Source organism: Lactuca serriola, chromosome 2 (assembly GCF_051521515.1).
Source record: "Lactuca serriola cultivar US96UC23 chromosome 2, Lser_US96UC23_V15, whole genome shotgun sequence".
In the NCBI taxonomy this organism is placed as follows: Eukaryota; Viridiplantae; Streptophyta; class Magnoliopsida; order Asterales; family Asteraceae; genus Lactuca; species Lactuca serriola.
In genome coordinates, this window is record NC_136409.1 from 127,394,677 (window position 1) to 127,417,280 (window position 22,604).

The 22,604-nt window shown below is 38.1% G+C and overlaps 1 pseudogene; it reads right to left on the minus strand.

The window, feature by feature from the left end:
- Nucleotides 1–6,695: 6,695 nt before the first annotated feature.
- Nucleotides 6,696–6,813, minus strand: LOC145091022 (5S ribosomal RNA; annotated as a pseudogene).
- Between the last annotated feature and the right edge of the window lie 15,791 nt (nucleotides 6,814–22,604).

Genomic DNA, 22,604 nt, shown 5'->3' on the forward strand with positions numbered 1-22,604 from the left:
CAGGTTTATGATACACATTACTACTTTAGGATTTCAAGGACATAACATTAGATAGTTATTTAAGTATAATTATTGTTACATTACAAGTATACAAACAGATGCAAATACAAGAGAACAATTCAGAACCGCACGTAAACTAGTTAATACAGGATTGTGAGGCATCTCTTCAATTGTACCATTCGAGTACGTAATAAATCCTATCATTTAGTATAACTAGAGTCTCCTGGAGGGAGAGCGTGAGATTTGTGAATAGATCTATTCGGGACTGACAATCCCACACCTGAACTGCTAGCTACAGTTAGGCAGACATGCCTGGGGTGACAAATGTCATTTAACCGACACTTGAAGAATGTCTTAAAGGTCACTAGGTCATATCAAGCATGGTTATACGACTCACAATATTATAAACTAACCTTTGTTTACGAGATTTCATTCTTCATTAGTTTTATTTTAATTAATACAACATACTATACATACTGATGGTAGCCAGGGTTTTCAAACAGAACATATAGCCAGGGTTTTCAAACAGGACATACTATACATATTGGTGGTAGCCAGGGTTTCCAAACAAAATATACCATGGATACAAGTAGTAGTCAAGGTTTTCAAACAAAATACTGTAGCGAACATATATGTTAGAAAATATTGGATTTTTTTGGGAAACATGCATACATTTTTATAGAATTTAATGACTAGTTTTAACTACAAAAACATTCCTACGAACTCACCAGCTTTATGCTGATACTCTTTCAAAAATCACTTGTATTCTCAGGGAATCAGTAGATAGGTAGCCCATAAGACTTTTTAGAAGACGGAGCGTGTAGCTTCTCGTCTTTTTTTTTTTTTACCTTTGTTGTATAAAATATGAAGCAAACAGATGTAAATACTTTTTATATATTCAATGTAATGGTTGTGTTTACTTTGATTACTATGATGAAATTGTTGTGATACTACATATGACATCATCCACCCCCAAACGTTTCTGCCGTTTCGGTTTGGCGGTGTGACAGATTGGTATCAAAGCTCTTGTTTGTAGTGAACTAAGTATACTGAATCTTACATGGTATACAACTATGAACACTAAAGGGGCCGAAGTGCTCTAAAACTAAAAGTATACTTTAAAATATACAAGTATTTTACAAGAAGTATACAAGTATACATACGTACAAGAAGCTATAACCTAGTAAGAACTACATAAAAGTATTTAGGGCGAGTTGGCCAAGTTCCGTTAATAAAATTTGGTTATGAAATCTGTGACAACTTGAACATTTTTCCGTTACCGTTAGCCAAGTTCCGTTAATAAAATTTGAATTTTATGGAGTCCCGTTAATTTCCTTTGGTTTGGAAAATCATTTAGTTATATAGTTAAACTTTATATATATATGAGTCGGGACCAAAACCACGTGAAATTCCGAGTTTTCCTTCAAACAAAACAACAGTTCACGGCCGTAAACCCATTCACGGCCGTAAGCCTGTTTACGGCTGATGACAGGTGGCCCCCACCACCGACCATGGAAACCCCCTATAAATGTGAGCATCTACCCCTCATTTACACTCTTCTGGCCGAAAACTCTCTCAAACTCTCTCTAACCTCTCAACCGTAAACACCAAAAACACCTTCTTTTCTTCAAAAAATCATCAAGAATCACCCTTGGAGGTTGTTTAGGAGCATCTAAAACACGTTTTCATCGAATCCAACATACTTGTTCTTGAGTTTACGGTCGTACACACTTCAAACCTTCAAAGGCCGTAAACCCCTTAAGAGGCTGTTCACGGCCGTAAACAGATCATGGCTGTAAACCCCCTTCACGACCGCAAACCCTCCTTAGGTGGTGAACTTGGCTGAAAACACGCTTTCCCCGACTCAATTGAGTCCCGGTAACATTCCTAAACCCAAAACAAGTGTTTTTCTAACACTTTATATAACGAAATCGTTAATTTAGATGCAAATATGTATTTAATTGTTATTAGGATTCCGTTAAGTGCTACATACAACAACCCGAGGGTCTTCACTCCCAGTTTCGCTATCCGACTTTTCATGCAACCAACTGTGAGTTTATACCCCTATGCTTTTATGATTTTAACGTTTTCAGGGGGAATACAAGCCAAATACATATGATTTTGTGGACCAAATCAAAAGGATTTCGACAAGTTTAAAACTTATGCAATTGATACAGTCAAACGATTCCCACAATTTATAAAATATTTAGATATTTTATCCCTTTTGTACTATGCTGAGCATAAAGGACACTTTCAACTTGAAAACATAATTGCATAGTTTCGGAACAATTCACAGACCAAGTACATAACATTTCAAGTAAACTATAATAGGTATAGTTTAGGGAATTCATTACACAGTTTATACAAATTCAGAGCTTATACATTAACAAACATATAAACTATGACAGGTTTAGTTTATGATACACATTACTACTTTCGGATTTCAAGGGTACAACATTAGATAATTATTTAAGTATGATTATTGTTACATTACAAGCATACAAAATGGATGCAAATACAAGAGAACAATTCAGAACCACACGTAAACTAGTTAATACATGATTGTGAGACATCTCTTCAATTGTACCCTTTGGGGCACGTAATAAATCCTATCATTTAGTATAACCAAAGTCTCCTGGAGGGAGAGCGTGAGATTTGTGAATAAATCTATTCGGGACTGACAATCCCACACCTGAACTGCTAGCTACAGTTAGGCAGGCATGTCTGGGGTGACAAATGTCATATATCCGACACTTGAAGAACGTCTTAAAGGTCACTAGGTCATATCAAGCATGGTTATACGACTCGTAATAGTATAAACTAACCTTTGTTTACGGGATTTCATTCTTCATTAGTTTTATTTTAAAAAAAACTACTATACATACTGGTGGTAGCCAGGGTTTTCAAAGAGAACATATCGCCAGGATTTTCAAACAGAACATACTATACATACTGGTGGTAGCCAGGGTTTCCAAACAAAACATACTATACACACAAGTGGTAGTCAAGATTTTCGAACATAATACAGTAACCATCATACATGTTAGAAAATATTGGATTTTCTTGGGAAGCATACAAACATTTTTACAGAATTCAATGACTGGTTTTCACTACAAAAACATTCTTATGAACTCACCGGATTTATGTTGATACTCTTTCAAAAATCGCTTGTATTCTCAGGATATCAGTAGATAGGTACCTCGACAGACTTTTGAGAAGACGGAGCATATAAAGTCTCGTCTTTCTTTTTGCTACTTTTGATGTATAAAAATATGAAGCAAATAGATATAAATACTTTTTATATATTCAATGTAATGGTTATGTTTACTTTGATTACTATGATGCAATTGTTGTGATACTACATATGATGTCATCCACCCCCGAACGATTCCGTCGTTTCAGTTTGGGGGTGTGACAGATTGGTATCAGACACTACTAGAAAAACAGCCTTTTACAACGCTCATTGCGCGTCGTAAAAGGCTCAGACGACGCGCAAATGCGCGTCAAGAAAGGCCATGTCATAAAGAGAGACGACGCGCATTTACGACGCTCATTTACGACTCGCAATTATGACTCGCGTTTATGACACGCAATGCGTATCAAGGAAGGCCCTGTCATAAAGGAAGACGACACGCATTCGCGTGTCGTAACCTTACGACGCGCGTGTTAATGCCATGCAATGCGTATCAAGTAAGCCCCTGTGAAGAAAGGCCATGTCATAAATGAAGACGACACACATTTTTGCGTATCATAATTTTAAATGTTTAAAAAAATATTATTTATCGATTTACTAATTTTCAAATTAAATAATACATTAAAAATCTCATAATACAAAATAAAATACCATAAATAACAAATATAATTCATTTCACTAATATGTCAAATACAAATAATTATTCCAAAAGTGAGTAAATGTTATAAAAAAATGAACTCATTTATATACAATTGCATCATCTAGCTTACTATGTGCCAACAACTCTCTGTGTGATTACTTTTGCTTGAGTCTCGTTTCCTCCAAAGCTTATAGCTATGCCAAAATATGATATCTTGAGTCTCGTTTCAAGAACCAAAATCACCTTCAATCACCTAATTAAACTCTAATGTTGGTAGATTGAGAGTTCCAGAATCAAGTTTACATCCATCACCTTCAATCACCCAATTAAACTCTAGATCTTCTGTTGTTTGAGAGAAATTGGTGTTTGTACTCTATGAACAAAAAACGCAAAGACCAAGGTTAACATTTGCTATATAGAAAGCACAACTGGAAACATTTTTGTTGGAAATAACTAAACAAAAACCTAAATACTAAGCAAAAAAATTATAGTAATCACCATTTAGAGTAGGATGAGGAGTCCGATCAGGCCATATGAGACCATTTAAGCAGAAATTTAAGTCATTCGGTGTATCTCCAAAGTCACCTCCATATGCCCAGTATTTGCTACCATTTGCATTTTCCTTGAGTAACCCCTGAAACCAGATGCAAATATTTAGAACTACCCTTGCACCACATTTACAATTTTATAAAATTTAAGAGATGAGTTTCAAACCTGGTCAACCCAATCCCAAATAAACCCTCCTTGCAGACCAAATGTGCTATCAATTGCTTCCCAATATTCATAGTGTACAACTCTTGATGGATCTTTCCCACGAATCCACCCTGAAATACATGATTTTGTATCAATCAATATAAATTATAAAGTGAAAGATAACTTTGATGCAAAACAATTCGAATCATATATATACAAGAAAGAAGCAGATGACAAGAATATACAAACGGAGTAGCTTAACAAGTCCAAACCAGTCGAAATTGTCACCATTTTGCTCTTCTCAAACATCTTTACTAGAAGAATCATAACAATTACATGACCAACTTTTGTCTTCAATTCATCAAGCGAACTTATCTTCATCCATTTAGGTCGCTCCTTTAATCCAATTAAATTATATTAATTAATTATCTATCCCCACATCTTTTACACAAATAAACTATTTAGGCTGTGTTTGTTACATCCGTCATGAGAACCTTTTGGTACATCTTTTTGTCCCATTGGCATTGGAATCAGTGTCAAACACAGTACCATGTTCTGTCTTGTCCTATTCAAACACTGTACAAAAGCAGGCTATAATATAAAGTAAAAAGTGCTAAAAAAGAATTTACTCTCAAAGCAAACATCCCAAATAGGGAAGAACCCTTTATAGCACGATCATCCTCTGGTTCTATACTATCTGGTGCATTACTGATGAATAATTCGTAGAAATGGATTCCACAAACTTAGATGTTGTGTCTGAACTCTTGTCATCTGAATCTTCTGCTCCATTAACTTCTTCTGGAGAACTATCAATTTTCTCCACAGGCAAAGGTCCACCACAAGTCTTATTCTGGTATTCTGTTGGAAAAGAACCAGCATCAGAAACCAATGACTTCAATTCATGCTCAAGAGAATCAATTTCAGTTTCTGTGATTTCAAGTGTCTTTGTCAGCTCTAATTTCCATACATGTAACTTTTCCATTGTAGTAGATTTCACAAATTTAGACCCTGGAGAACTTGATGCATCCATCTGCAACAGTTCATCAAGTGCGGAGCTCAAGTTAAGCTCCAAATTAGATGATAATCACTCTGTGTGATTTTCAGACACATGACAAGAAGCAACACTAGGATTATAGGTGTCATTATCCACTGTAATTGTCTTAGTAGATTCCTTCTCTTCTAGACCTGTCATGGCAAAATAGCACATACAGTTTTAGATTCATCCTTGCATATCATATAACAAAAAGCAATGTTTTAGAACCCGGTGTTGTAGACTCTTAGGGTTTTAGAATAAGTTTAAACATTAAGAAAACACATAGCCACAACTTCTAGATTATGAGAATTGATCGTGGTTCTAGTCGTTTTTAGATTTGTTAGTCTTTGACTCAAAAAATAAAAATAAAAAATCTTCTTGAATCTTGTTGTCGAAGCATTATTTTTATAGCATGTTAGAGATGAAGATTTTTGGTATAGTTACAGATGATGATACTGCACTAGATCATAATGGCTGAAACACTCAACTTAATTCTCCAAATGATTGAAAATTTAGTGACCATCCAAGTTTCAACAGGCCGGGTCAACCCAGGTTTTAGAAAATTGACAAAAGGCACTTAAAATTAACAAATCAAAGTATATAAATTACTTGGAGAGGAAGTGCATGCATACGAGTAAGGAGTAGCAGGAGATGCACATTCTGAATAACCATTGACACTGGGGCTTTTATCAGTCAGACTAGAAGGACTAGTAAGCAAAGGTTCAGAGCCAGTGACACCATCAACCATACCATTTCTAGCTGCAGTTTCTTTATCAAGAATATCTTCAAGGTCAACCTTCTGTTTCTAATACTTGGCAAGGCCTTCCCCCCATCCATGGCGTTGCTTCTTGGGTGGAAGAAATAAGATGTAATGGATAAAAGAAACACAAAAGTGAATTGCTAACAGCTTACAAAATCTCATGATAAAATTTCAACGTTGGAGCACATACAGAATAGAAACGGACACACATAGCAACATCAACCAAATATACCTAGTTTTGGATTGCTTGCAAGATCTCTCCTCATCAAAAAATTACATAATGGACTTCCCTTTGCAAGAAATGTGCAATTGATCACTCAAAGAGTACGTATGTAACATCCCCCTCTGGCACGTATCACAATATTGTCCGCTTTGGGCCACTCGACACGAGGACTTCCCAGGGGGTCACCCATCCTGGTACTACTCCCGCCCGAGCACGCTTAACTGCAGAGTTCTTATGGGATCTGCTGCCCTCACGGCTTTAAAACGCGTTGTGTTAGGGAAGGTATCCACACCCCTTATAAGGAATGCTTAGTTCTCCTTCCCAGCCGATGTGGGATCAGATCTAACCCACTTTAAAATGTTTGGGATGTCATCGTTAATACCGAAACATAAGCATAAACAGACTTACAATGATTTACACTAGTGATCTACATCTCTTTTAAATCTCTCAGTGTAATGTCACTTCACTTCGTCACCTGTGATATACATAAACTGAGTGGGTCAGGTTGGGAAACCTGGTGAGTACATAGGGTTTTCAACCTACAATAATATAATTATTATGTTCAATCAAACAATCAAACCAATTACCCATCCCCATTATCTTCTTTACTCTTTAAGGATTTAACCTAAGAGTCATCTATCCTGCATTCGTTTATTCCGAAGTCCCTTACTTCCAGGGTTATGGGACTGGCACTAAATCCATAGCTGCCAATGTTCGTTCATAAAGCACTAATTCCATAGCTGCTATAGTCTATTCATCGGGTACTAAATCCCTAGCTACCAATCTTTATCTAATAGGTACTAAGTCCATAGCTACCAATGTTCAACAGGTACTAAGTCCATAGCTACCAATTCCTACAGGTACTAAATCCATAGCTACCAACGTCTAAAAGGTACTAAGTCCATAGCTACCGGTGTTTATCCCATAGGCACTAAGTCTGTAGCTGCCAATGTATACTCACGTCATCTTCTATCTCTCATCATTCATCTACCCATGTTTTACCCAACACATTTTGTAGATATAAAATACATATACAATTTAAATCATTTAAAACATGTATAAAAATCTTTCACCCAGCATAGACAGCAAGTATTCAGACAATATGCACACACAACACGTAATTTATATTAAAATACTTCATATCTATGTGTAAGATGAAAGGGACTATGCACTCACTTGAGAAGGTGGTGACTCGGTACTCGGACAACGCTTCGTTTACTTTAAAATAATTTCCTTCGACGAAACCTAGTATTATTACCACTAGATTTTAGTCTAATATTTACCGTGACTAATTATTAGTCTTATTATTATTATTATATAAGCGTTTAAACAATACTTTCCAACCACTATGTACAAATAGGGGCCAGACATAAAACACCGGAGGGCAGGACCATTTTGGCATATAGCACTTCTGAAATCCAACAACCCTATGCGGCCCTTTAAACTAGATTCCCCGTACCGCGAGTAGTTAAAAAGATATTATAACGACACTTATATAAGTAATAATAATAGCTCAAATATTTATTATAAATTTATAATAACAATACTAATTTTAAATATAAACTATATTTAAAATAGGGTAAGCATAACTTACTTACAAGGGGATTTTAGCTAGGAGTCGGGCTCTGCAGGGGCAGAACTTCGTCGCTGAATCTTTCTAAGAAAGATTCGTGCAGCGCTTCAGCGCTCACCTTACTATACTAAAACTATAGAAAGAGAAGTCGAATCACGAGGGACCGAAATGCTCGGGGGATAAGGAGAGAAAGACTCTTGAATCAAGAGAATGGTGCAAGAAATATGAGAGCCCAAGCCTCTTATTTATAGTAATTGAATTTACAAAAACTACCCCCCATAATTACTTAATGACCTTATAGTTATATAAACAACTAAACACCCCTTTATAATACTATTTTATATAGATTTAAAGATATTTGTACTAAACTAATGTCGAAAGAACTCAACATTAGTCTTATAATGACCGCATCGTCGATACCTTTCTAATGATATATACATATGTATATATATGTGTATGTATATATGATTTATACTTTATTTTAATACGTAAATATGCTATTATAATTTGTAACTCGTTCATACGAACTCCATTTTTGGTGTTCTTTATATCCATGCGTAGGTGGAGACGCACTCTACAACTTTCGTTTAGACTCTTTCGGCTAATTTTGAATTTATTTTTAAAGTTATATTTTTAACAGGCCGGGACAGGATTGGTCCGTTATAATCTCATAACTTCTTCATCCGATGTCCATTTTCGTCTGTCTTTTTATTGTTACGCTACTAATAATGAGATCTTCAATTCTCGTTTAGATTGTGTTGGCTAAAAATCGCTCGATCTAATATTCGAATTTCGGATTGTACATTGCTAATCCGAAACTTCGAAAAATCGTAACTTCTTCATACGAAGTCAGATTTGGGCGTTCTTTTTATCGAAGTTCTTAGTTTAACATATTCTACGACTTTCTTTTAGAGCGCTAAATCTAAATATCGCTCTATCATAAATTTACTATTTACGCTTCCCGGCGCCGTGCCGGTTCCGACGCGAAACTTCGACGGGTCATAACTTCTTCGTTATAACTCGGATTTCGGCGTTCTTTATATGTACGGAAACCCTGTGACATCTTCTACAACTTGGTTAAGATTATTTATTCTAAATAATCTTTTTGTCGAAAAGTCGTTTTCGACCCCTATTGCCTCTAAATTGACTAGCCTGGATCTGCGGGCGTTACAATTATCTCCCCCTTTGGATGATTACGTCCCGGAATCATCAACGAAACAGGGTCATATAATGACTCCATACGTCATCTCTTCATCCTAGGTAATAATTATAACTTCTACATTCCTTCAATTCTATCTCTTAAACTCATTGACTGTAAGAGTACTCGATCGTGCACCTGCTTTCTACCTCAGGTTAGACTCCAAATTATGACCTTCAAGTCACAATCTCGATCCTTGCTGGATACGGACTTGAGATAAGTTCTTTTATTACTACTATAGATCGATGTGTCATATTCTAATGACCTATCATCGTATGTTGCAACACTTAGACTTAGGTCTCTTAGAGTTAAATTCTAAAACAGACTATGCCTTCCTTCATGTTCTAATGTGATATAATCACACTTTGACATTAGGCATTTCTAGCCACCAACTTCTTTAACAACGAGTGCGATACTTCTATTGATCGCTTTGATTTCAACCGTTTGGTTTAAGTCGGACGCTACATCAAACTTGGTCCTCTGAGCCACACAACATACTCATCGTAGTCGGACTCGATTTGATATGACCACTAGGGTCGGAATATCAACAATCTTCTTAGTCATTACCGAAACGATGGTAACAACACACTTGAATAAAACGATATCAATTACTAGCTTCTTGGTAACCTTGTGACTTTCCCTGATCCAAGTGTGAGTCCTGTGCTTCCGGTAGTATAGGCCTCTACTACCATTCACACCTACTCATACTCGTCCCAAGTATTGTCTCGCAGTTTCCCAAGTCACCATGCAGCAAATCATACAATCATTCAACACATCAGATAACAAAACGAAGGTTTTATATTAATTCTTGAAACGATTACATAGGTGTTCAAGTTCACCCTAGACTATGCCTCTACTAGGCTACATCATACGAAACTATGGCTACTGCATAATCCGATATTCGGGTAAGAAGTCCTCATTCTTGATTCCTCGCATGGTTCTCTGCTTCGTCGAGGATCATGTGAAATGCCCTTGGCCTTGGTGGCGTTTCTGGTCTTGCTGCTTTATTTTTCCTTGGGCAGTCTCTAGACATGTGCCCCCTGCCTCCACATCCGTAGCATACTTTGTCATTATGTGTGCAGTCTTTGGAATAGTGACCCGTCCTCCCACACTTGTAACAAGTCACTTCTTCGTTGCACTTCCCACCATGCTTCTTCTTGCATTTATCACACCATCTTGTTTCACCTCCATCTGCTCCTCCGAGTTTTGAGAATTTGCTTTCCTTGTTCGACCTCGAAGATCCCTCAAACTTTCGCTTCTCTCCTGCCTTATCTTTTTCTAGACCCTTTTCTCTTATCTGGGCCTCTACGTTCTTAGCTGCCCTAATAGCTGCTTTTAAGGTAGTTGACATTTTGACCATTGGACCAAAGTCAATGGGCAGTCCGTTAGCAAACCTATCAATATTGGAGAGTTCAGTAGGCACCAAGTAGGGAAATAGCTTCATCCTCTCGGTAAATGCGGTGGCATACTCATCAACACTCATCTTCCCTTTCTTCAGGTTCTGAAACTCGTTGTTTAGGTCTATCAGATCTACCTCCGAGCAGTACTGCATTTTCAACTGTTCCAAAAACTCTTCCCACGACATCCTTAAGGCTTCTCCTCGTGGCATCGTATCTTCCAATAGCTTCCACCAGCTCAAGACTCCAGTTTTCAGCTGTCTTACTGCAAAGACAGTGTTCTGTTTCTCATTACAGCTGCAGCTCTCAAACACCATCTCCATCTCAGAGATCCAATCCATAACCTCAACCGGCTTTGGGCTTCCTGAGAGGCTTGGTGGTTTCGCACCCAAGAAGTTCTTGTACATCCGCCCATCCTTGTTGTTTCTCCCTTCTGGGCCATCCCTTTGCTCACCTTGAGTCCCAACTTGACTCACTTGGCGGCTGTAGTTCCCTTCCTCAGATTGCTCGGGAATCAGTTCGGGTTGCTCAATGGGCATAGTAGGTTCGTCCCTATTCAACATCCGTCTCATTTCTTCCCTTTGTTCAGCCAACATAGCCCGAATCATGGCTTGAACTCCAGCCATGGTGACTGGCTCAGGCGCAACTTCTTCTACAACAGGTATTTGCTGAACCACTGGGGGTTGGTTCCTGTTCCCATTTGCGTTTACGTTTCCGCTACGGGTCCTTACCATCTCGATCTATACACCGAATAAGGTGAATTTAGACCTTTACTTGACGTTTAAATCATCCTTATCACTCCGAAACATTTACATGCTAGTTCTAATACCGTAGTCGTACGTTTAGAATCCTAAACACATAAGGTTTCCAGATCCGGTCGGCAACAGACCATAGATCCGAACAATTAACAACATATCATGCACAAAGCATTTAGCACATAAAAGCATTTTAGGCACAATTCCTAAAATAAGCTAGTGCTCACACCTCACAATCATCGCTTAGCATTCTAAGTTTAAGTCTAGAAATAAATCCATATTCCTAGTTCGCTTAAACTAATGCTCTGATACCAACTGTGACATCCCCAAAATCACGGCCAGAAAAGACCGATTTTGTTTATGCTTTATAAAAATCAGAGTACTTCATTTTATAAAAAGGTTGCGGAATTTGTTCCCAGAAAAACATGGTAAATACGTTATTAAAACATTTTCGAAGAAACGTATTTATTTCATTTTAAAATGTTTGGGATGTCATCGTTAATACCGAAACATAAGCATAAACAGAACTTACAATGATTTACACTAGTGATCTACATCTCTTTTAAATCTCTCAATGTAATGTCACTTCACTTCGTCACCTGTGATATACATAAACTGAGTGGGTCAGGTTGGGAAACCTGGTGAGTACATAGGGTTTTCAACCCACAATAATATAATTATTATGTTCAATCAAACAATCAACCCAATTACCCATCCCCATTATCTTCTTTACTCTTTAAGGATTTAACCTAAGAGTCATCTATCCTGCATTCGTTTATTCCGAAGTCCCTTACTTCCAGGGTTATGGGACTGGCACTAAATCCATAGCTGCCAATGTTCGTTCATAAAGCACTAATTCCATAGCTGCTATAGTCTATTCATCGGGTACTAAATCCATAGCTACCAGTCTTTATCTAATAGGTACTAACTCTATAGCTACCAATGTTCAACAGGTACTAAGTCCATAGCTACCAATTCCTACAGGTACTAAATCCATAGCTACCAACGTCTAAAAGGTACTAAGTCCATAGCTACCGGTGTTTATCCCATAGGCACTAAGTCTGTAGCTGCCAATGTATACTCACGTCATCTTCTATCTCTCATCATTCATCTACCCATGTTTTACCCAACACATTTTGTAGATATAAAATACATATACAATTTAAATCATTTAAAACATGTATAAAAATCTTTCACCCAGCATAGACAGCAAGTATTCAGACAATATGCACACACAACACGTAATTTATATTAAAATACTTCATATCTATGTGTAAGATGAAAGGGACTATGCACTCACTTGAGAAGGTGGTGACTCGGTACTCGGACAACGCTTCGTTTACTTTAAAATAATTTCCTTCGACGAAACCTAGTATTATTACCACTAGATTTTAGTCTAATATTTACCGTGACTAATTATTAGTCTTATTATTATTATTATATAAGCGTTTAAACAATACTTTCCAACCACTATGTACAAATAGGGGCCAGACATAAAACACCGGAGGGCAGGACCATTTTGGCATATAGCACTTCTGAAATCCAACAACCCTATGCGGCCCTTTAAACTAGATTCCCCGTACCGCGAGTAGTTAAAAAGATATTATAACGACACTTATATAAGTAATAATAATAGCTCAAATATTTATTATAAATTTATAATAACAATACTAATTTTAAATATAAACTATATTTAAAATAGGGTAAGCATAACTTACTTACAAGGGGATTTTAGCTAGGAGTCGGGCTCTGCAGGGGCAGAACTTCGTCGCTGAATCTTTCTAAGAAAGATTCGTGCAGCGCTTCAGCGCTCACCTTACTATACTAAAACTATAGAAAGAGAAGTCGAATCACGAGGGACCGAAATGCTCGGGGGATAAGGAGAGAAAGACTCTTGAATCAAGAGAATGGTGCAAGAAATATGAGAGCCCAAGCCTCTTATTTATAGTAATTGAATTTACAAAAACTACCCCCCATAATTACTTAATGACCTTATAGTTATATAAACAACTAAACACCCCTTTATAATACTATTTTATATAGATTTAAAGATATTTGTACTAAACTAATGTCGAAAGAACTCAACATTAGTCTTATAATGACCGCATCGTCGATACCTTTCTAATGATATATACATATGTATATATATGTGTATGTATATATGATTTATACTTTATTTTAATACGTAAATATGCTATTATAATTTGTAACTCGTTCATACGAACTCCATTTTTGGTGTTCTTTATATCCATGCGTAGGTGGAGACGCACTCTACAACTTTCGTTTAGACTCTTTCGGCTAATTTTGAATTTATTTTTAAAGTTATATTTTTAACAGGCCGGGACAGGATTGGTCCGTTATAATCTCATAACTTCTTCATCCGATGTCCATTTTCGTCTGTCTTTTTATTGTTACGCTACTAATAATGAGATCTTCAATTCTCGTTTAGATTGTGTTGGCTAAAAATCGCTCGATCTAATATTCGAATTTCGGATTGTACATTGCTAATCCGAAACTTCGAAAAATCGTAACTTCTTCATACGAAGTCAGATTTGGGCGTTCTTTTTATCGAAGTTCTTAGTTTAACATATTCTACGACTTTCTTTTAGAGCGCTAAATCTAAATATCGCTCTATCATAAATTTACTATTTACGCTTCCCGGCGCCGTGCCGGTTCCGACGCGAAACTTCGACGGGTCATAACTTCTTCGTTATAACTCGGATTTCGGCGTTCTTTATATGTACGGAAACCCTGTGACATCTTCTACAACTTGGTTAAGATTATTTATTCTAAATAATCTTTTTGTCGAAAAGTCGTTTTCGACCCCTATTGCCTCTAAATTGACTAGCCTGGATCTGCGGGCGTTACAATTATCTCCCCCTTTGGATGATTACGTCCCGGAATCATCAACGAAACAGGGTCATATAATGACTCCATACGTCATCTCTTCATCCTAGGTAATAATTATAACTTCTACATTCCTTCAATTCTATCTCTTAAACTCATTGACTGTAAGAGTACTCGATCGTGCACCTGCTTTCTACCTCAGGTTAGACTCCAAATTATGACCTTCAAGTCACAATCTCGATCCTTGCTGGATACGGACTTGAGATAAGTTCTTTTATTACTACTATAGATCGATGTGTCATATTCTAATGACCTATCATCGTATGTTGCAACACTTAGACTTAGGTCTCTTAGAGTTAAATTCTAAAACAGACTATGCCTTCCTTCATGTTCTAATGTGATATAATCACACTTTGACATTAGGCATTTCTAGCCACCAACTTCTTTAACAACGAGTGCGATACTTCTATTGATCGCTTTGATTTCAACCGTTTGGTTTAAGTCGGACGCTACATCAAACTTGGTCCTCTGAGCCACACAACATACTCATCGTAGTCGGACTCGATTTGATATGACCACTAGGGTCGGAATATCAACAATCTTCTTAGTCATTACCGAAACGATGGTAACAACACACTTGAATAAAACGATATCAATTACTAGCTTCTTGGTAACCTTGTGACTTTCCCTGATCCAAGTGTGAGTCCTGTGCTTCCGGTAGTATAGGCCTCTACTACCATTCACACCTACTCATACTCGTCCCAAGTATTGTCTCGCAGTTTCCCAAGTCACCATGCAGCAAATCATACAATCATTCAACACATCAGATAACAAAACGAAGGTTTTATATTAATTCTTGAAACGATTACATAGGTGTTCAAGTTCACCCTAGACTATGCCTCTACTAGGCTACATCATACGAAACTATGGCTACTGCATAATCCGATATTCGGGTAAGAAGTCCTCATTCTTGATTCCTCGCATGGTTCTCTGCTTCGTCGAGGATCATGTGAAATGCCCTTGGCCTTGGTGGCGTTTCTGGTCTTGCTGCTTTATTTTTCCTTGGGCAGTCTCTAGACATGTGCCCCCTGCCTCCACATCCGTAGCATACTTTGTCATTATGTGTGCAGTCTTTGGAATAGTGACCCGTCCTCCCACACTTGTAACAAGTCACTTCTTCGTTGCACTTCCCACCATGCTTCTTCTTGCATTTATCACACCATCTTGTTTCACCTCCATCTGCTCCTCCGAGTTTTGAGAATTTGCTTTCCTTGTTCGACCTCGAAGATCCCTCAAACTTTCGCTTCTCTCCTGCCTTATCTTTTTCTAGACCCTTTTCTCTTATCTGGGCCTCTACGTTCTTAGCTGCCCTAATAGCTGCTTTTAAGGTAGTTGACATTTTGACCATTGGACCAAAGTCAATGGGCAGTCCGTTAGCAAACCTATCAATATTGGAGAGTTCAGTAGGCACCAAGTAGGGAAATAGCTTCATCCTCTCGGTAAATGCGGTGGCATACTCATCAACACTCATCTTCCCTTTCTTCAGGTTCTGAAACTCGTTGTTTAGGTCTATCAGATCTACCTCCGAGCAGTACTGCATTTTCAACTGTTCCAAAAACTCTTCCCACGACATCCTTAAGGCTTCTCCTCGTGGCATCGTATCTTCCAATAGCTTCCACCAGCTCAAGACTCCAGTTTTCAGCTGTCTTACTGCAAAGACAGTGTTCTGTTTCTCATTACAGCTGCAGCTCTCAAACACCATCTCCATCTCAGAGATCCAATCCATAACCTCAACCGGCTTTGGGCTTCCTGAGAGGCTTGGTGGTTTCGCACCCAAGAAGTTCTTGTACATCCGCCCATCCTTGTTGTTTCTCCCTTCTGGGCCATCCCTTTGCTCACCTTGAGTCCCAACTTGACTCACTTGGCGGCTGTAGTTCCCTTCCTCAGATTGCTCGGGAATCAGTTCGGGTTGCTCAATGGGCATAGTAGGTTCGTCCCTATTCAACATCCGTCTCATTTCTTCCCTTTGTTCAGCCAACATAGCCCGAATCATGGCTTGAACTCCAGCCATGGTGACTGGCTCAGGCGCAACTTCTTCTACAACAGGTATTTGCTGAACCACTGGGGGTTGGTTCCTGTTCCCATTTGCGTTTACGTTTCCGCTACGGGTCCTTACCATCTCGATCTATACACCGAATAAGGTGAATTTAGACCTTTACTTGACGTTTAAATCATCCTTATCACTCCGAAACATTTACATGCTAGTTCTAATACCGTAGTCGTACGTTTAGAATCCTAAACACATAAGGTTTCCAGATCCGGTCGGCAACAGACCATAGATCCGAACAATTAACAACATATCATGCACAAAGCATTTAGCACATAAAAGCATTTTAGGCACAATTCCTAAAATAAGCTAGTGCTCACACCTCACAATCATCGCTTAGCATTCTAAGTTTAAGTCTAGAAATAAATCCATATTCCTAGTTCGCTTAAACTAATGCTCTGATACCAACTGTGACATCCCCAAAATCACGGCCAGAAAAGACCGATTTTGTTTATGCTTTATAAAAATCAGAGTACTTCATTTTATAAAAAGGTTGCGGAATTTGTTCCCAGAAAAACATGGTAAATACGTTATTAAAACATTTTCGAAGAAACGTATTTATTTCATTTTAAAATGTTTGGGATGTCATCGTTAATACCGAAACATAAGCATAAACAGAACTTACAATGATTTACACTAGTGATCTACATCTCTTTTAAATCTCTCAATGTAATGTCACTTCACTTCGTCACCTGTGATATACATAAACTGAGTGGGTCAGGTTGGGAAACCTGGTGAGTACATAGGGTTTTCAACCCACAATAATATAATTATTATGTTCAATCAAACAATCAACCCAATTACCCATCCCCATTATCTTCTTTACTCTTTAAGGATTTAACCTAAGAGTCATCTATCCTGCATTCGTTTATTCCGAAGTCCCTTACTTCCAGGGTTATGGGACTGGCACTAAATCCATAGCTGCCAATGTTCGTTCATAAAGCACTAATTCCATAGCTGCTATAGTCTATTCATCGGGTACTAAATCCATAGCTACCAGTCTTTATCTAATAGGTACTAACTCTATAGCTACCAATGTTCAACAGGTACTAAGTCCATAGCTACCAATTCCTACAGGTACTAAATCCATAGCTACCAACGTCTAAAAGGTACTAAGTCCATAGCTACCGGTGTTTATCCCATAGGCACTAAGTCTGTAGCTGCCAATGTATACTCACGTCATCTTCTATCTCTCATCATTCATCTACCCATGTTTTACCCAACACATTTTGTAGATATAAAATACATATACAATTTAAATCATTTAAAACATGTATAAAAATCTTTCACCCAGCATAGACAGCAAGTATTCAGACAATATGCACACACAACACGTAATTTATATTAAAATACTTCATATCTATGTGTAAGATGAAAGGGACTATGCACTCACTTGAGAAGGTGGTGACTCGGTACTCGGACAACGCTTCGTTTACTTTAAAATAATTTCCTTCGACGAAACCTAGTATTATTACCACTAGATTTTAGTCTAATATTTACCGTGACTAATTATTAGTCTTATTATTATTATTATATAAGCGTTTAAACAATACTTTCCAACCACTATGTACAAATAGGGGCCAGACATAAAACACCGGAGGGCAGGACCATTTTGGCATATAGCACTTCTGAAATCCAACAACCCTATGCGGCCCTTTAAACTAGATTCCCCGTACCGCGAGTAGTTAAAAAGATATTATAACGACACTTATATAAGTAATAATAATAGCTCAAATATTTATTATAAATTTATAATAACAATACTAATTTTAAATATAAACTATATTTAAAATAGGGTAAGCATAACTTACTTACAAGGGGATTTTAGCTAGGAGTCGGGCTCTGCAGGGGCAGAACTTCGTCGCTGAATCTTTCTAAGAAAGATTCGTGCAGCGCTTCAGCGCTCACCTTACTATACTAAAACTATAGAAAGAGAAGTCGAATCACGAGGGACCGAAATGCTCGGGGGATAAGGAGAGAAAGACTCTTGAATCAAGAGAATGGTGCAAGAAATATGAGAGCCCAAGCCTCTTATTTATAGTAATTGAATTTACAAAAACTACCCCCCATAATTACTTAATGACTTTATAGTTATATAAACAACTAAACACCCCTTTATAATACTATTTTATATAGATTTAAAGATATTTGTACTAAACTAATGTCGAAAGAACTCAACATTAGTCTTATAATGACCGCATCGTTGATACCTTTCTAATGATATATACATATGTATATATATGTGTATGTATATATGATTTATACTTTATTTTAATACGTAAATATGCTATTATAATTTGTAACTCGTTCATACGAACTCCATTTTTGGTGTTCTTTATATCCATGCGTAGGTGGAGACGCACTCTACAACTTTCGTTTAGACTCCTTCGGCTAATTTTGAATTTATTTTTAAAGTTATATTTTTAACAGGCCGGGACAGGATTGGTCCGTTATAATCTCATAACTTCTTCATCCGATGTCCATTTTCGTCTGTCTTTTTATTGTTACGCTACTAATAATGAGATCTTCAATTCTCGTTTAGGTTGTGTCGGCTAAAAATCGCTCGATCTAATATTCGAATTTTGGACTGTACACTGCTAATCCGAAACTTCGAAAAATCGTAACTTCTTCATACGAAGTCAGATTTGGGCGTTATTTTTATCGAAGTTCTTAGTTTAACATATTCTACGACTTTCGTTTAGAGCGCTAAATCTAAATCTCGCTCTATCATAAATTTACTATTTACGCTTCCCGGCGTCGTGCCGGTTCCGACGCGAAACTTCGACGGGTCATAACTTCTTCGTTATAACTCGGATTTCGGCGTTCTTTATATGTACGGAAACCCTGTGACATCTTCTACAACTTGGTTAAGATTATTTATTCTAAATAATCTTTTTGTCGAAAAGTCGTTTTCGACCCCTATTGCCTCTAAATTGACTAGCCCGGATCTGCGGGCGTTACAACGTACATACATAAATGAGTTTATATTCTCTTTTACACGCTGACATTATATGAATTCGTTATATGAATAAGTTATAAAATGGTCAATAGGCGTTACACTAACAGGCATATGGCTTCAAAGTCTGTTTTGATAAAATACAAAGATGATGATGGCGATTTGTTGACTATAATATGTACCTATGAGCTCAGATTAGCTGAATCGATTGCAGATGGCCTTGTGCTTCCAGATAAAGAACCCTATACCTAAAAATTCGACTTATTTGGGGTTTTTAAATTGCATATTGCCGAGGTTACCCCTAAGAAGGAACCACTGTTGTTAGAAGAAGTAGAAGAAGACGAAGTGAAAGAAGAAAAGACGGTTGAGATCGAGAGTATTGAAGTAGAAAAGAACGGGTCGCATTCCAATTTCGAAAGTGAACAAAACCAGAAAAGGAATCTGAAAAAATACCCGATGATCCAGAGTTGAAAGAAGTTGAAATGGAAGATTGATTGTTTGAATTCACTCAGTTATTCCGAACCCTCGCACGTACTGGGTTGATAGAAAACGAGAGAAGCGGAAGCTTGAAAGAAAATAAAACCCTAGCACGTGCAAGAGAGAAGGGAGGTGGCAATGGCTTAGGGTTTACAGAGAGACGGGAGGTAGAGAATGAAGGGAGATCTAGAAGAGAGAGTATCAGGCGGGTTTTCAAAATTTTGGGGATTTCGTTTCCCCATTGTCTACTAAAAGCGCGTTTCAATAAAAATTATAAAGCGACAGGTACAGACGACGCGCGTTTAAGATAAAGTGCCCTCCGTGATTTTTTTTTTCTTGAGACACTAAATTACGTAAATCCTTAAATTTTTTTAGAGAGATAACACTATTTTAAGGGCACGTCCTTTTGCGTATCATTAATCAGTGCGTGTCGTAAAAAGCACGTCATTAAAGGTCTGTTTTCTAGTAGTGAGAGCTATTGGTTTTATAGTGAACTAAGTATACCGAACCTTACATGGCATACAACTATAAAAACTAAGGGGCTGGAGTGCTCTGAACTAAACGTATACTTTTTAAAATATAAGTATTTTATAAGAAGTATACAAGTATAGATACGTACCAGAAACAGTATCATAAGTAGAACAAAACAAAAGTATTTGGATATTGAACACTGCGGTTAAACCTAGATAGTTATGCGATCATGTATGGGATCAATATAGCCTGATCAACTATATTTATTTGAGACTTGACCAACATGTGTCTGGGATTGACCGTGGTGTTGCAGCAAGCGTAAAACTTACCAAGCTATATACATCAAGATATCGATAGAGTAGAGCATACAACTTAAAATACTATAGGAGTATTTTAGCTAGAGCCGAATACGGTGTATAGATTCATTCCAAGTGTTTTTACTTATTTATTCCTAGCTATAGTTTACTTGCATTGGTAACTTTTTTGTTTATCGCTTAGTAGAACACTTTATCTATCAGGCTGAGATATATCTTGCTTCATATCTCTTGATTTAAAGATCTAGGGGACTTATCATCCTCTTCTTCCTGATTATTTTTAGAAAAAGATGCCTCCCAGAAAGAGACCCAACAGGAAGAACAACGACCCTCCGCCGCCACCACCTCCTCAGTTCGATCCTACCATGTTCCAGGCAGTAGTTACAGCCGCTGTGCCTGCCGCAATGTCGCAGATAAATTCTGGTGGCTCTAGCGGGTCGGGAAATGGTACCCATCCCCTTAATCTTGAGGGTGGTCAGGGACACCAGGAGTGTTCCTACAAAGATTTCATGAATGCGAAGCGCAAGTCCTTTGACGACAATGGAGGAGTCATTACCCTAACCCGATGGATCGAGAAGATCGAATCGGTCTTCGAAATCTGTGCATGCTCCGAGACAAACAAAGTGAAGTTCTCCGCCTGCACCTTCACCGATAGAGCACTGACCTGGTGGAATGGTCGAGTCAAATCCCTAACTCTGTTGGTAAAAAATGTCATGGGTTGGGAAAGTTTAAAAGAGCTTATGCTTGCTGAGTACTGCCCAAGGGGCAAGATGTAGAAGTTAGAACACAAGCTCTAGAATCTAAAGATGAAGGGTTCCGACATTGCCACCTATACAACTGGATTCTGCGATCTGGCTCTTCTCTGTCCGGGAATGGTCACCCCGGAAAGCATGAAAATAGAGAGGTACATTTGGGGATTGACGCCCCCAACTCAAGTAAATGTCTTGGTTGCTAAGCCTTCCTTTTGACAGTGCCAAGTGCTTGGCGCAGACTCTGATAGATCACGGGGTTGATCTTGATGAAGTGGCAGCCGCCCATGAACCACCAAGGGAAAGTGGTGGGAAGAAGAAGTTCTGGAACAAGCAAAAGGGCTAGTCTTCGCAGGAGCCCTCCAAGAAACAACAAGTAGTGGCAGTTCATGCTGCTACCACTCATGTCGCTGTTCCTGCAGCTCAAGCACCTGCTAGTAGATATGTTGGTACTCTCCCAAGGTGTGACAAGTGGAATTTTCATCATCACAAATCCTATCGTGATTTGCAATGCAACAGCTGTGGTAAGAAGGGGCACACAACTCGATTTTGCAAGACACCAGCCCAACCAACCAATTAGGCTCCTGGAGCGGGTGTTAGTCAAGCCTGTTATGGATGTGGGGAGATCGAGCACTTTAAGAGGAATTGTCCCAAGGCAGCAATCGCTGGCAACACAGGCAGAGTGCTAGCGATGGGCCAGGAGGAGGGAGTTGATGATCCCACCATTGTTACGTGTACGTTCCTCCTCGACAACTCTTATGCATGCATTCTTTTCGATTCTGGTGCGAGAGAGAAGTTTTATTAGTCATGCATTCAAGCATCTTCTTAAGCATAAATCTCAACCTTTAACCGAAACATTTACCGTCGAGATGGCTAACGGAAAGAAAGAGAGCACTAACGACGTATTCATAGGTTGTACTCTTACCTTAAACGATCATTCCTTTCTAATCGACCTTATGCCAGTTTCCATAAAAAGCTTTGAAGTCATCATTGGCATGGATTGGTTGACCCCAATTGTGCTGATATCCTTTGTTATGAAAAAGCCATTCACCTCAACCTTCCTTCTGGAGAAGCCCTCATTATTTATGGTGATAAACTCGTCTCAAACCTTCGTATTATTTCATGCATCAAAGCCCATAAATATCTACGAAAGGAGTGTTATGCATTCCTAGCCCACGTCGTTGATGAAAAGCAGAAAGTTAAAGACCTCGAGAGCGT